General features: G+C 40.6%; 1 protein-coding gene across 14 annotated transcripts in view; it reads left to right on the top strand.

Moving 5' to 3' along the window:
• Positions 1-13,488, top strand: part of LOC145524549 (uncharacterized) — a 349,726-nt gene that overhangs the window by 141,207 nt on the left and 195,031 nt on the right. For 3 of the 14 annotated variants that reach the window (XR_014067655.1, XR_014067654.1, XR_014067658.1), the window contains one exon: positions 12,330-12,856. The exons of 9 other annotated variants lie outside the window; for them this stretch is intronic. The gene's annotated coding sequence lies outside the window, so the exon portion shown is untranslated. Of the gene's footprint in view, positions 1-12,329; positions 12,857-13,488 lie in introns of those variants that run through there. 2 more of the 14 variants (XR_014067656.1, XR_014067659.1) reach the window with 1 other exon arrangement.

Here is a 13,488-nt window from a genome sequence, read left to right as displayed (position 1 = left end):
TGAAATTAAAAGACACTTGTTCCTTGGAAGAAAAGCTATGACCAACCTAGACAGCATATTAAAAAGCAGAGACATTACTTTGTCGACAAAGGTCTGTCCTGTCAAAGTTGTGGTTTTTCCAGTAGTTGTGTATAGATGTGATCTTTCATCAAGATCTCTCATCTTATTGGCCATTTGTATACCTTCCTGTTTGAAGTATCTGTTCTATCTCTTAGCCATTTTTGTTTTTCTTTTGCCCATTTTAAAGTTGAATTTTTTTATATTATTGATAGGTAGGAGTTTTTTTCCTATGTTATACTCCTAATAAAATTCTTTTGTCAGAAACTTTAATGCAGATATATTCTCCCACTCTGTATTTTACCTTTCATCTTCTTATAAATGTCTTTTGATGAGCAGAAGGTTTTAATTTTGAAGTAACTTAATTAATCAAATTTCCCCATATATTATCAGTACTTTTTGTTTCCGAAGCAATCTGCCTCTCCAAGACTATAAAGATATCCTTCTGTGTTTTGTTTTAGAAGGCTTATAGTTTTAGCTTTTATCCTTTGGGCTGTGATCCATTTGAGATTAATTTTTGTTTATCAGGTAAAGTAGAGGTTAGGCTCGTTCTTTTTCATGTTTCCCAGTTGTTCCAACATGGTTTGTTGACAGGCCTTCCTCTTCCTCATTGAATTGCTTTGGCACCTTTACTGAAAATTGGGTATCCATGTAAGTGTGGGTCTGTTTCAAAGGAGCCCTGAAGAATGTTTGTGCAGATGCCATGAGACATGCACTTAAGTCTAGGAAATAACAGTTCACACTGGTCAAGCTTAATAAGCCTCAAGTGACTGGCAGTCTTGAACTTACATATCATGGAACGTTTCCATCAATGGTCACTGACAGAAACTTTTTGGGGGCTATTTTTTGCTTGTTTTATAAAACGAACCCTGCTGAGGCTTCTAGAAGTTGCAGTACTCCCACACTGAAGATCAGGTTCTCATCTCTACAGAAGTACACCATCAAATCTGCAATCCAACCTAAGCCTGCGGGCAACTTCAAAGAGAATGAAATATTTGAACTTCAGTTTTCTTATTTGAAAACTGGGAGATGCATTGATTCAAAATGACTGATTTGGGACTCAGTATAATTAAGTGTGGGGTCAGACAAAAAAATAACCACTCTTAAGAAAATTCTTTGTAATGTAAAGAAACTTGTGAAAAAAATTGTTTTGCTGGCTTGTGCATATTGTATGCAAAAATAGATCTGCTGACTTTTAAAGTCTCTGCGAATAGACTCTCTACTTGGAAAGGTTTTCGTAAACAGTTTCACTTTAGCGTTTTTATTTGAATATAAATATAAGACAGTCTTTGGTTTGAAAACTGAGGGATGAATAGAGTAGGAAACAACACAGCGACGCTACTCTCTTAGAGGGATAGAATAAATGCTGATTATCTCTTTTTAACACCCTGAATTTGTAGAGTTTTAGAATTCATGTTATCATGGTATGGCAGCCCAGGTGAGTGGTTGGGCACAGGACTCTGATGCTGGACAGCCTGGGTTGAGACACCAGCTCTGTTGGTCCCCTTGGGCAAAGGAGTCAGCCCCTCTGTGCTTCTCCCTAAAACTGGCAGAGTTAGAATGCCTGCCTCACATTCAGAGAAGTCAGGAGACTTGGAGCTGTGCCTGAGTCAGAGTGAGCGCCATGAAAGTGTTGGCTGGCGGTGTTTAATATTACATTACGTTCATGATACAGTCACATGAGGAAAAGAAATCTTTTTTAAAAGAAGAAACTAAAAAAGATAAAGTGTATCACTGTCCTAGGGTTCAGACATCTCACTATTCATAGCAAACTCCCCAGTTGATTGAACTGATCAGGTTTTATGGTTAATTTCCCTTCTCTCCAAAAAGGATGCTGAATTAAAGGTGTTTTTTTCTTTTTCTTTTGAGCTCTTTGGGAGGTGTATGCCTTGGAAATACAAAAGGTGCTTGATACCAATTGCTAGAATGACTTTTGTCACTGCAAAAGGACTTTACAAGGAAAGGTACTATTTGAGCTTGCATTTTCCTCTCCTGCCACTTTGCTCTGAGCTTAAGCAAAACACAACAGTCGTTCACTTGAAATACCTCCCCTAGCCTGTGTTTGGACTTGTACAGTTGTGCTCAGCTCCTGGCCCCTGTTTTTACTTTCTCAAGCAATTTCCTGGCCAGAGCAGGAACTAGAGCTGTGTCTGGGAGACACGACTGTGACAGGACTGTCTTCCCAGCCGTGCTTCCCAGCGCGACTCTGGAAGGAGGGACATGCCGGAGCCTCACTGCAATCCAGGTGCCCATTTAGCAGCGTGGACCAGGCCCGAAAGCACGAGCCAGCTCAGGCCAAACACAAAGGTTGTCAGCGCACTATTAATAGGGTTGAAATAACGATGTTTTGGTTACACATACAAACCGAGTTTGACTGTAGACTGAAGTGTGAGCTTTCCACACGTTGTAACCAGGAAGGTCGTCATGCCCTGTGGAAGCATCTGTCTTCGTGACACCCTGTGTGGTTGAGGCCTAAGGAGACTGATGGGATTACCGCTGACTTACCAGACCTGACTGTCCTGGAGTGGACTTCTCATGAGGTCTGCTCTGCGTCATCAGGCTTTTTGTTTATGTTCCCACTGTTGGTTGGTAACTGCCACAGAGGCACGGCGTGGTGGCATGTGGCTGTCAGGATCTGGCGTCTGGGAGGTCACCTTCCGCTGACCGAGGCTGCTCCCTGCCGTCCAGGCCACTCTCGTCTCCTGGCAGCTCTCTCTCCTGGGGCTCATTCTCACTGCTCAGTCTCCATAGCTGCCACCCTCCTATGCACAGAGGAAATAGACACCAGAAGGTGAGCGCGCTCAGGCTGTGGTCCCTATCAGCATGCTGCATCTACACCTGTCTTGTTTTCCTTGCCTCCTGCCCTAGTGGACGAGGAGCCCACCCATGTCCAGGCTCTGACCCCTTCACCTCTCACCACCTCAGAGACTTTTTTTCTCTCTCTGACCTTCACCTGCCATCCACCACTGACTTTCTCCCATGAACACGTAAACCCACTCAAGGCTGACCAGCCGAAAACCAAACACAAAACCCAGCGGCCTTCAGGATCACCTTCCCTTTGGGTTACTTCTTCACTCACGTCTCCTGCCAGAGCCCAACTTCTTGGAAGAGCAGGGTGAATTTTCTGCCTCCATTTCCTCAGCCCTGCCCCCTCCTCAGGGCTTCTCTGGTAGCTCAGTTGGTAAAGAATCCACCTGCAATGCGGGAGACCCCAGTTCGATTCCTGAGTTGGGAAGATCCACTGGAGAAGGGATAGGCTACCCACTCCAGTATTCTTGGGCTTCCCTTGTGGCTCAGCTGGTAAAGAATCTGCCTGCAATGCAGGCCCCTTCCTCAGGCTCCTACAGTCTGGCTTTTGCACCTGTGACCAAGCTGGTCTCACACTGGCCAGAGTGATAGTTGTCTTCCTATCTTCCATTGCCACATTCGCCAGATAAATTTAGATTTGTACCTGCCGTGACCTGTTTGATGTCCTTGCCTCGCTGGCCTGACCTGCCCCTCTGGCTTTTTCTCTTCCTTGCCTCCCTTTGCAGGTTCTTTCTATTTATCTCTAAGCTCCATGCTTTGTATCCAGATGCCAACTGGACCTTCCTACTCAATATCTTGCTAGCATTTCATAGCCAATGGATTCCAGACTGATCCTAGTCACCCAAACCTGAAATCTATGCCTTACTGACCCTTCTATCACCTCATCTTCTGGATCCACAAAGAAACCAAATCTGGTCAAAAATCTACATCTCGACCGTTCTAAAACCCATCTACTCTGTCTCCAGTGTGTCCTTCTTGGTTACCATCATCTTTGACCTAATTTGTTGTCTTTAGCATCCCTCTCCGTGCTGCCGATACTCTTCCGCAATCCATTCTCCCGACTGCATTCAGGGTGATGCTTCTGAAAAGCAAGCTCATTGTGTCACTTCGCTCTCAACTCTCACCTGTTCCTATGATACCCTGTACCCAACTTGATCAGGGTCCTGTAGAGTATGTGTTCTCACTCTGTGTGTAAACAAGTCATCAAACACTGAAACCCACAGCGGTGGGGGGGGGGGGTCAGCGGCGGTTGCAAAAGAGACTCATTTCCCCCTCAGCACAGCAGAACTTAATGAGAATCCTGTCTGCCCAGACGTCACTCACCTCTGCCCTCCAAGGTTCCTGATCATCGCTACATATTCCTCCCACCCCTCCAACCTCCCCCACTCACCTGCTCATGCCTCCCAGTGCCAGCTGCTCCCACTGTAATGGGGAGCATTACTCTATTTACCCATGCCCGCGCCCCCACCCCACTGCAGCTTATTCAGAGAGCTCTGCTCTCTACCAGGTGTTCTGATCCTTAAGTTTCATCCCTGTCTTATATTAGTTTGGGTTCCTCTCAGAGCACATTCTGAACATAGGTACAGTCTGGTCTGATTCTGCTATAGAAGAGCTGGGTGACCTCTCAGTACTTCAGTTTTCTCAACTTTCAAATCTGACTTTGTAAGATTATAGTAAAGATTAAATTAATTTGTGCCCGGAGAATGTGTTTAAAACTCAATCTGACTCATAGTAGTAGCCAGTCAATCTTGTGGCAATAATACTAATGACTATTGGAGTGAGGGGTATCTGGTGGCTCAGAGGGTAAAGCATCTGCCTGCAATGCAGAAGACTCCGGTTCAATCCCTGGGTCAGGAAGATCCCCTGGAGAAGGAAATGGCAACCCACTCCAGTACTCCTGCCTGGAAAATCCCATGGACAGAGAAGCCTGGTAGGCTACAGTCCATGGGGTCACAAAGAGTCGGACACGACTGAGCGACTTCACTTCACTTATTGGAGTGAAGGTTGCTCAGTTCTGTCCGACTCTTTGCGACCCCATGGACTAAACGGTCCATGGAATTCTCCAGGCCAGAATACTGGAGTGGGTAGCCTTTCCCTTTTCCAGGGGATCTTCCCAACCCAGGGATTGAACCCAGGTCTCCTGCATTGCAGGCAGATTCTTTACCAGCTGAGCCACAAGGGAAGCCCACTAATGACTACTACTATTACTAAAAATGTCACTTCATATAGGTTTCCATTCTCGAGCTATCTAGACCAGATTGGAGCCCCCACTGATGTGTGCCAATAGCATCCCATCCTTCTTTTAAATTGTAACTGCTAGTTTGGTGAAGGAAGGATGATGGCATCCAGTTCACCATTCAGTGCTTAGCCCAGTGCCTGGTATACAGTATATGGTATGTACTATGCACGTGTGGGTATGTGCTAAGTCACTTCAATATGTGCTAAGTCACTACCCACTCCAGTATTCTGGCCTGGAAAATTCCATGGACTGTTTAGTCTATGGGGTCGCAAAGAGTCAGACGTAACTGAGTGACCCCGTGGACTGTCATCCGCCAGGTTCCTCTGTCCATAGAATTCTCCAGGCAAGAATACTGGAGTGGGTTGCCGTGCCCTCCTCCAGGGGGTCTTCCCGACCCAGGGATGGAACCCTCATCACCACGCCTCCTACACTGGAAGCAGATTCTTTACCAAGGAGCCACCAGGGAATCCCATGCACTGTGTATTCAATAAATATTTTTTGAATGCAATTAATCAAATGACTTGTAAAAAGAATATTCCAGATACGCTCTATTTCTTACCTTTAGTAAGCTGCCTATAAAATATGAAACATGCCAATTGAAAAACAGAACACGACAAACAAAACATAACTATGCTCCAGAGGTTTGTCTTTAAATCCAACATCACTGAGTGAGCCTGGACAAGCTGACAAGCTCTCCAGCTGTCTGTGTCCCTGGAGCAGCTCCACCTGAGAGCCTTTGTCCAGCTCCAGAATTCTTTGATTCTCTGATAATGGGGCACAGTAAGGATAGAGTACGTTTTAGGATACTCAGGGTTTCCGTCATAGTTATATTTTATTCCTGTTAGGCTGATGGGAAAATATCATCTTGTTTCTCGGGCTTGCAGGTTCTTTCCTAGTTGTGGGGAATTTTTCAAGCTGGCTATAATGAAAGGGTCTCAAAGAACCACAGAGAGGTGTGGTATATTTTTTTCAAGTTAGACATAATGTCCCTTCTTATTTTTACTTTTGATCTTCTGTGTTACTGAGCTGACTTCTATAATTCTATTTAAAGAATCTAATATCAGAAATAAGATCTAAAAAAAAAAATCATTTTATTTTGATGCTTGCAGCCTTGACATCCTTTAAACTGAGTTGCCTACCAAATCAAAAGCATGCTTCAGAATTATGAATACTAACTCTAATTCATTCTTTCTTCTGTTCTCTCTTTCTTTTTCCTTTAAGTATATATATACACACACATTAATTATTAAATTGTGGTAAAATACATATGATGTAAAATTTATGATCTTAATTATTTTCTTTTTTTGGCTACATCACATGGCATGTGGGATCTTAATTCCCCAACCAGAGATCGAACCTGCATCCCCTACATGGGAAGCCACTGGACCACCAGGGAAGTCCCAACCATTTTTAAGTGTACAGTTCAGTGGCATTAAGTACATTTACATTACTGAACAGCCATCACCATCACTCATCTCCAGAACTCTTTCATCTTGCTGAACTGAAACTGTATTCCCATTAAACACTAACTCACCATTCTCCCTTTCTCCTCAGTCCCTGGCAAGAACAGTTCTTTCTGTCTTTGTGAATTTGACTATTCCAGGAACCTCATATAAGTGGATTCATACAGTATCTGTCTTTTTGTGACTGGCTTATTTCACTTAGCATGATATCCTCAAGATTCAACCATATTGTACCATGTATCAGAATTTCCTTTCATTTTAAGGCTGAGTAACATTTTGTTATGTGACTAGACCACATTTTTGTTTATCCATCCATTGGATATTTGGGTTGCATCAACCCTTTTGGCTGTTGTGAATAATGCCGCTGTGAACATAGGTATACACATAATTCTTTGAGTCCCTTCTTTTCGTTGTTTTGGGTCTAATGATTCCTTGAATCGTCTCTTTTAATGCTTCTATTGTTTGCATGAACTCTTGATTCCTCCTTGGGCCTTTTTCCACCCCTCATCCGGCAGTCTTCTTTGCCATTTTGCTAATAGCGAACATCCTACTGTCAAGCGTCTCGCGCTTCAGTGTGGCCCTCGCAGAGCTGCTGCTTTGTGGGGAAAACAGTTTGACAGCCGGGAAGTACTATTTGTTCCCGCGTCCGGGACACCCTCCTGATACCCTCTGAAGACACACCAGTGGTTTCTAAAATTTAAAAAATGACAGCTTAATGATAGAGCAGCTCCTTATGGCTGTTGACAGTCTGCATTAATAGTAGCATGTTCTTGATGTATCAGTCCTATAATTGTGATGTTGATGTCTATTTTTCCTCATGAAAGCGATATGTGACAATCATAGAAAACTTACATAAAAAAAATTACAATAAGTAGCACTATTAAAAAGCAACCACTATTAACATCTTGATGTATAGTTTTCTGGTCTTTTAATGTGAATTTTTATCTATTTAAGATCATACTGTTTTGCACTTCTTTTCTTGCACTTAATAATAAAATATAAGCATTTTCTTGTTAGGTGTTTGTAAAGCTTTCATATGACTGAGAGATATTTATAGAATGTTCATTAAGTTAAATAACATTTTTCTAATTATAAAAATAACATTTCTTTTGGAAATGTCAGATGTGTCAATATTATAAAGAAGTAATGAAAAAATTTTAAGTTCTCTGCCCACCCTTTCTTAAGTTTTTTAACTATATTCTTTTCTAGTCTCTTTTTACCTAGCAACATTTATATCATATTTATATATAATTTTATATCCAGCATTTTTACCTAACATTATATTTTGTGATCTCCAGTGTCATTAAGTATTCTCCAAAAACCGTTATTTAAATGTATGAATTTGGTGTAATTTTTTTATTCATGTGCTCCACTTTTGGATGTTAGGTTGTTTCCGGTTTTTTGTTATTGTAAGTTACTGTATATATGTCCTTGTATAGTTATCTTCCTGTGTATCTGTGACTACTTCTTCAGGAGGTATTTATAGACATGTTATCAGTCAATGCAGTTTGAGGGCTTGTAAAAAGATATTGCTGATTTCCCGAAATGATTAACTTACCTTACTTGGCACCAGCTTTGTTCTTTCTGTTGTCCATTTTTGTGAATCTGATTGATGAAAAAAATCCTGGTGTTTCCTAGTGAAATTCAACACTCTCTTGCATTAATTGACCTTTTATATTTTGGGTCAAATTGTCTGTTAATATCTTTTACCTTTTACATTTATGATGATATAAACCATATTATCCTATTGCAAGTATTTTATTTTTTTATTTATCTTTCAGTTTTGTCTAATGCTTTTGGAGCTACAGATTTTAATGTTTTAGTATTGCCAGGTTGAGTTGATTACCTTGCCGTTTGTTGCTTTTTCCATTGCTTTGGTGAAGCTAAGACTTCTTTTCCTATCTCAAATTCAGAAATATTTTCTTCTAATTCTTTCTTTTCCTCCCTTTTTACATTTAACTCCTTAATCTCCACAGTATTGATTCTGATGAAGATTATAAAGTGGGAGCTAATTTTATTTTTTTCTAGAATATTATCTTGTCCTCATGTTTGTACAAAATCCCAGTAAAATTGTGATGTGAACCAGAACAAGTGCTTTTTCTTACTTTAGTGTCTTGATATTTCCTCTGAGAAAAGTGAGGAGGCTGTGTTGTACCCGTGCAAGGGGAGGAGCCAGGAAGAGGGTCTGGTTCCCTCTCAGAAGCTTAGCTTCTCAGCTCAGAACTTGCCGTGTCTCCTCCCAGCTCAAAAGGTATGATGCTCCACACCGGCTGGTGGGGGACAGAGTACGGCAGAGGTAATAAGGGTCAGGGGCCCACCAGTGAGGGACGAAGTAGCCAGAGTGAGCCTCTCGAAGTCTTAATATTTCAGTTTTCCTCAACTAAGAAGATGGCAGGGCTCTGCTCACTGGAGACTTACTTGAGCCTCAGGTTGTAGCTGTGACGCTGAAGGTGGTGAAGAAGATCCCTAGGCTGGGAAAGTCAGAGATCTTGAGTCCAGGTTCAACTGTCAGCCAACTATCTGTAACATGGGAAAGTCTCTTAACTTCGCCAATCTGAGATTTATTCTCAATAAATTATGATCTCAGCAAGTGCAGAGGTAGGTTGTGGCATACCTCTGTTGGGTGGACATTTCTTGGCAACTTGTTTACCTTTTCTTATTAATCTAGTCAATCAGTGTGATAACCGTGTTTAGTAGGAATATCACAAAGTCATGTAATACTCCGGACTGTTCTTGGTCTACTTCAAGCTTCCCTTCTGAGAGTCCTCTGTTTTCCCTAGTATTTTCTTCTCCAGCTACCTCTTGTGTTAAGAATTTTGAAAGATGAGCTAGTAACCAGGAAATACTCAGAACCGATGTTTTTCACTGACCGTGCCCTGCCACTTGCCTGTGGTATAATTTTTTTAAAAAAGCTGATATAAAGATATGAAAACATTTTGAAAAATGTGAAGCATTAAGTTGATAGAAAGGAATAGTTATGAGATATGAATACCTCCTCTCAACCAGGTTAATTGTTTTTATTGATATTAATAACAAATTGCATTAAGAATCAAAACAATCACTGGCCAAACCTTTTGAATTTCAAGTATGTTTATGTTAAAATACTCATTTTAGACAACTAGCACCGAGACTGCGGTCAAGTAGTTTTTACATGAGAAAGTCATCTATCAGTCACATCATTATACTTATGTGTTTTAACATTTATCTCCCACTTGTTGATTTCCAGAGTGAGTTAATACCTCAGATGAAAATTTTTATGGTGTTGACACTTTCCTCTTGAGAATGTATTTGCTGTAATAAAATACAGTGACCTCTTGAAATCAATAAACCTGTGTGAAAACCAGAACAGTTTTTCCTTTGTGCTCCAGGAGCACACAGCACTATATATTTAAATAAAGTACAAGTACATAACTGCAAATATGTTTGTTTCATTACAATTATGTCTTGCCCCATCTTCAAATAACATGAAAAATCGCCTTTAAAATAAACCTTGAATGGATATGATCTTCGTAGAAGCAGTTTCTTTATTAATTAAACTTTTGTTTCACATAGTGCATTGCTTTGATCTCGTAATATTTTTTAAATGTCCTGAGGGCTTATTTTCAAGGCTTCCAAATTAATTTTTATTTTTTAAAAGCCGTAATATATTCACAGCTCGATGAATCTCAAAGACAGTATTTTTAAACTCCTGTTAAGTTTATTTTTCTTAGTGTGCTAGTCTACTGCATAATTTTCTTTGCTCTGTGGGTCACATGATTCCTCCCATCCATAACACACGCACTTAAAATTTTCACTTCCTGATTGAGCCATCAAGATTATGTAAAATGTAAATCAGTCTAAATACCTATGAGCAGAAATTTTAAGGGGAAAAAAATGCTGTTTCATTTTTGTTTCATTATTAATGCCTAAAATATCAGAGTGAGTGTTAGCCTATTTGTGTTAGGAAAGTAAAGACTGTTAGGTTTTTTTTTTTTGTCCCTTCCCTTTTAGATTGCATCAGACTTTGCTTTCATTATAAAAATAAAGTACCAAGTAGATAGACCGAAGGAGTGGTGTAGTTGCAGGACTGAAATCAAAATGGTTCCGATTACTGAGAGAGCTGTTCATGTACTTATTCCTTTCATGATCTGCATGGAGAGAGCAGCATCTCTCAAAAGGTAATGATTTGATAGTTCACAGTTGTAAATAGCCATTTAGCCTTTTTGCTGCCTGATATAAATGAAAGTAATTTCTGGCAGACTAGATGACGCTTGTTTTATCATGAATCTTAAAATCCCTCACATTTTCTCAAAGCAATTTTGAAGTTGTCATAGTAACGGCATGATATTTGGAGGGTCTTTTTAGTAATTCTCTAGCTAGAGTTAATTAATTTTATTAACCCTGGACGTCTTTGTTTTTAATCCTTCTCTGATAAACAAGGGCCGTAATTGCTCAGATATGTATTTCATGTTCTTTATTTCTTGGTGACTATAGTTCGAGGACTTGATGTTTTGCAAGTGGTTGTAGGGAAGGGAAGGAAAGAGAATATTATCAGTTGATTTCAGATAGGTTAAACCTGGGTTTTTAATTGTCTCTCTAAAATTGCACCACTATTGTAGTACCTGAACTGAGTTTTCTTTAAAGAGATGGGTCATGGCAGATATTCATTCAAATTTTATTGTAACTTACACAGTTGAATTGTGTCACAACTATCCTCTTTTTTTTCCTTTTTTAAAATTCTACTAGATCAAGAACAAGAAATGAGGAACACAGAAGGGAAATGTCAGACTTTCAGGAGAAAATTATTTCTTTAAAAATGCAGCACTCAGAAACACCTCTAAAATCAGGTTCCACAAAAGAAAAAGAAATGGATAAATCTGACTTTACCCTAAAGTTAAAAATGCAGCAGTGCTCTTTGAAACTCTAAAGTATGCTAAACTAAATTATCCTCTAGGAAAGTTTGTGGGAATTTTTTATTGGGAGAAAGTAGGTCAGGATCTTCTATTAGAAAAAGCTCTGTGGCAGGAATTCTTGCCAATATGGCGATTGGTGAGGAACGAAGCCCTTCTCTCGGGCAGGGAGACAGTCAGAAGAGAGAGTGGTCTGTACTAAGTGTGGATGCCACTGCAGGGATTTTAAAAAGTACCCGATGTTCGATGCTTTTTGTTTTGTTGTATTAGTGATCAGAAAGATGTGACAGTTAAAAAAGATATCACGTGAGTTCTGGGGGCTTAATGCTAACGCCAGTATCCCTACTGTTGTGAGGAGTGTTTGTTCAACCAGGGGCAATTCAAGACAGTTGGGGTAGCAACGTGTGCAGCCAACAGCAGTAAAGGTGCTAATACACGTCCAGTGATGTCAGGAGTTACGAGACAGCGGTTTCAAAACAGTGCAGTAAACAAGGTCAAAGTGTCCCGTTTTGCTGGAAGAAGGGTTGTTTTTATGAGCTGGACAGTACATGGATGAAGTAATTTTTCAAAACAAACATCAAATTTATATATTGGGTTTTCCTTCCTAATTTCTGGATTATAAAAAATTAACCAGATGAGATTTAGTAAGGGGTACATTTTTTTAAAGCAGAATTATATACTTTTTTTTCCTGTTGCCTTCTGTTTGTTTTTAAGTGATTCATATAGTTTCCACAGAGGAAATGAAAATACTTCTGATCTAGGATTCTTAAATGCCCTTTTTCAGAGCAAGCTCTGACCCAGTGCACAACAAATGCCAATCACCATCCCCAGTAAAACACTCCTTCTAATTCTGTACCTTTCGCTCTTATTTAGACCAGCATCTAAGTACAAGAAAGTTAATGGCGCAGAATACTGCTGACTGCATGGTTCTCGTCTTAATGCATTTTCCAACCTTGAACCTGAGAATGCCAGAGGCTGGAGTCCCTGGACGCTCGTCTGAGCGGTTATCTGCTGGTGGCCTGGTTCCTGAGCTAACAAGTGGGTGTCCCAGGCATGCGTGTGGTAACAGCAGCAGCGGTGCCACGTGGCGCCCAGAGGTCACCTCGGTCTGGCCTGGGGATTGCCGGTCCTCCGTGAAGCTTCTGAGATGAACCGTGAACTTGGGGCATCTCGAGGCAGTGCAGGCATTCTGGAGTTCCCCCAGCAAACCTGGATGAACGCGTAAACACAGCTTGTAAAGTGAAAGCAGGGGCCTTGAGGAAAGGAATTACCCTCATCTCGTTCCCGACCTGCTTACTGCACTGGAAAACAAAGTAAGTTTTGTTTGTTTCTTTGTTAGTCAGTCTCTCCTACATGTTTTTTCTTGCTAACATTATTAAAGACACTCAATATCTGGCAAACACCAAGTTGTTTTTTTTTTTTTTTCCTTTCCCCTTCATTGGGAAGTAGGAGATGAAGTTTGTTGAATAGCTAATTGCTTCTTTTATCTTTTCTATCTCTTCCTGTATCTAGCCCTCTGGCTGGCATGTTAGAGATAGTAAGAGACTGAACTTTATCATCAATGAGAAAACAAAGAGTTCTCTTTTTTCCCCTCTTTTTAAATGGTTCAAGAACTTTGCCATTAATTAAATGACAGTGACACAGACAAGGCTGTTTTATGTGGTGCAGCCAGGAGCTCATCTAACGATGCCCAATATGCTACCCTTACTTCCAGTGGGAAGCAGGGAGGTGCATATATGAGACAGGTGTGAGGACACGGGGTCTGCACGTGGGCGCTGCAGACACCAGGTGGAAATGGCTCTTGGATGAGAGGCTGTCATTTTAAAACCTGTTAGGAGATGGAAAGGACCTGAGGAATAACAAGTATTTAATAATGTTGAAAAAAAAAAAAACAGGTTTAATATTAAAATGGGATGAAGACTTAACTGAACTTTTCCTTCATGTTAGAAAGTTTCATGCCTTGTAGAGTTATAGCAAATACGTGTAATAATTTTTAAAAAAATAAGAGGCTTCATCACCCACACGGAAGATT

The sequence above is a fragment of the Giraffa tippelskirchi genome, chromosome 10, assembly GCF_054371585.1.
Source record: "Giraffa tippelskirchi isolate mGirTip1 chromosome 10, T2T-mGirTip1v1.2.pri, whole genome shotgun sequence".
In the NCBI taxonomy this organism is placed as follows: Eukaryota; Metazoa; Chordata; class Mammalia; order Artiodactyla; family Giraffidae; genus Giraffa; species Giraffa tippelskirchi.
This window is presented reverse-complemented; position numbering and strand designations above follow the sequence as displayed.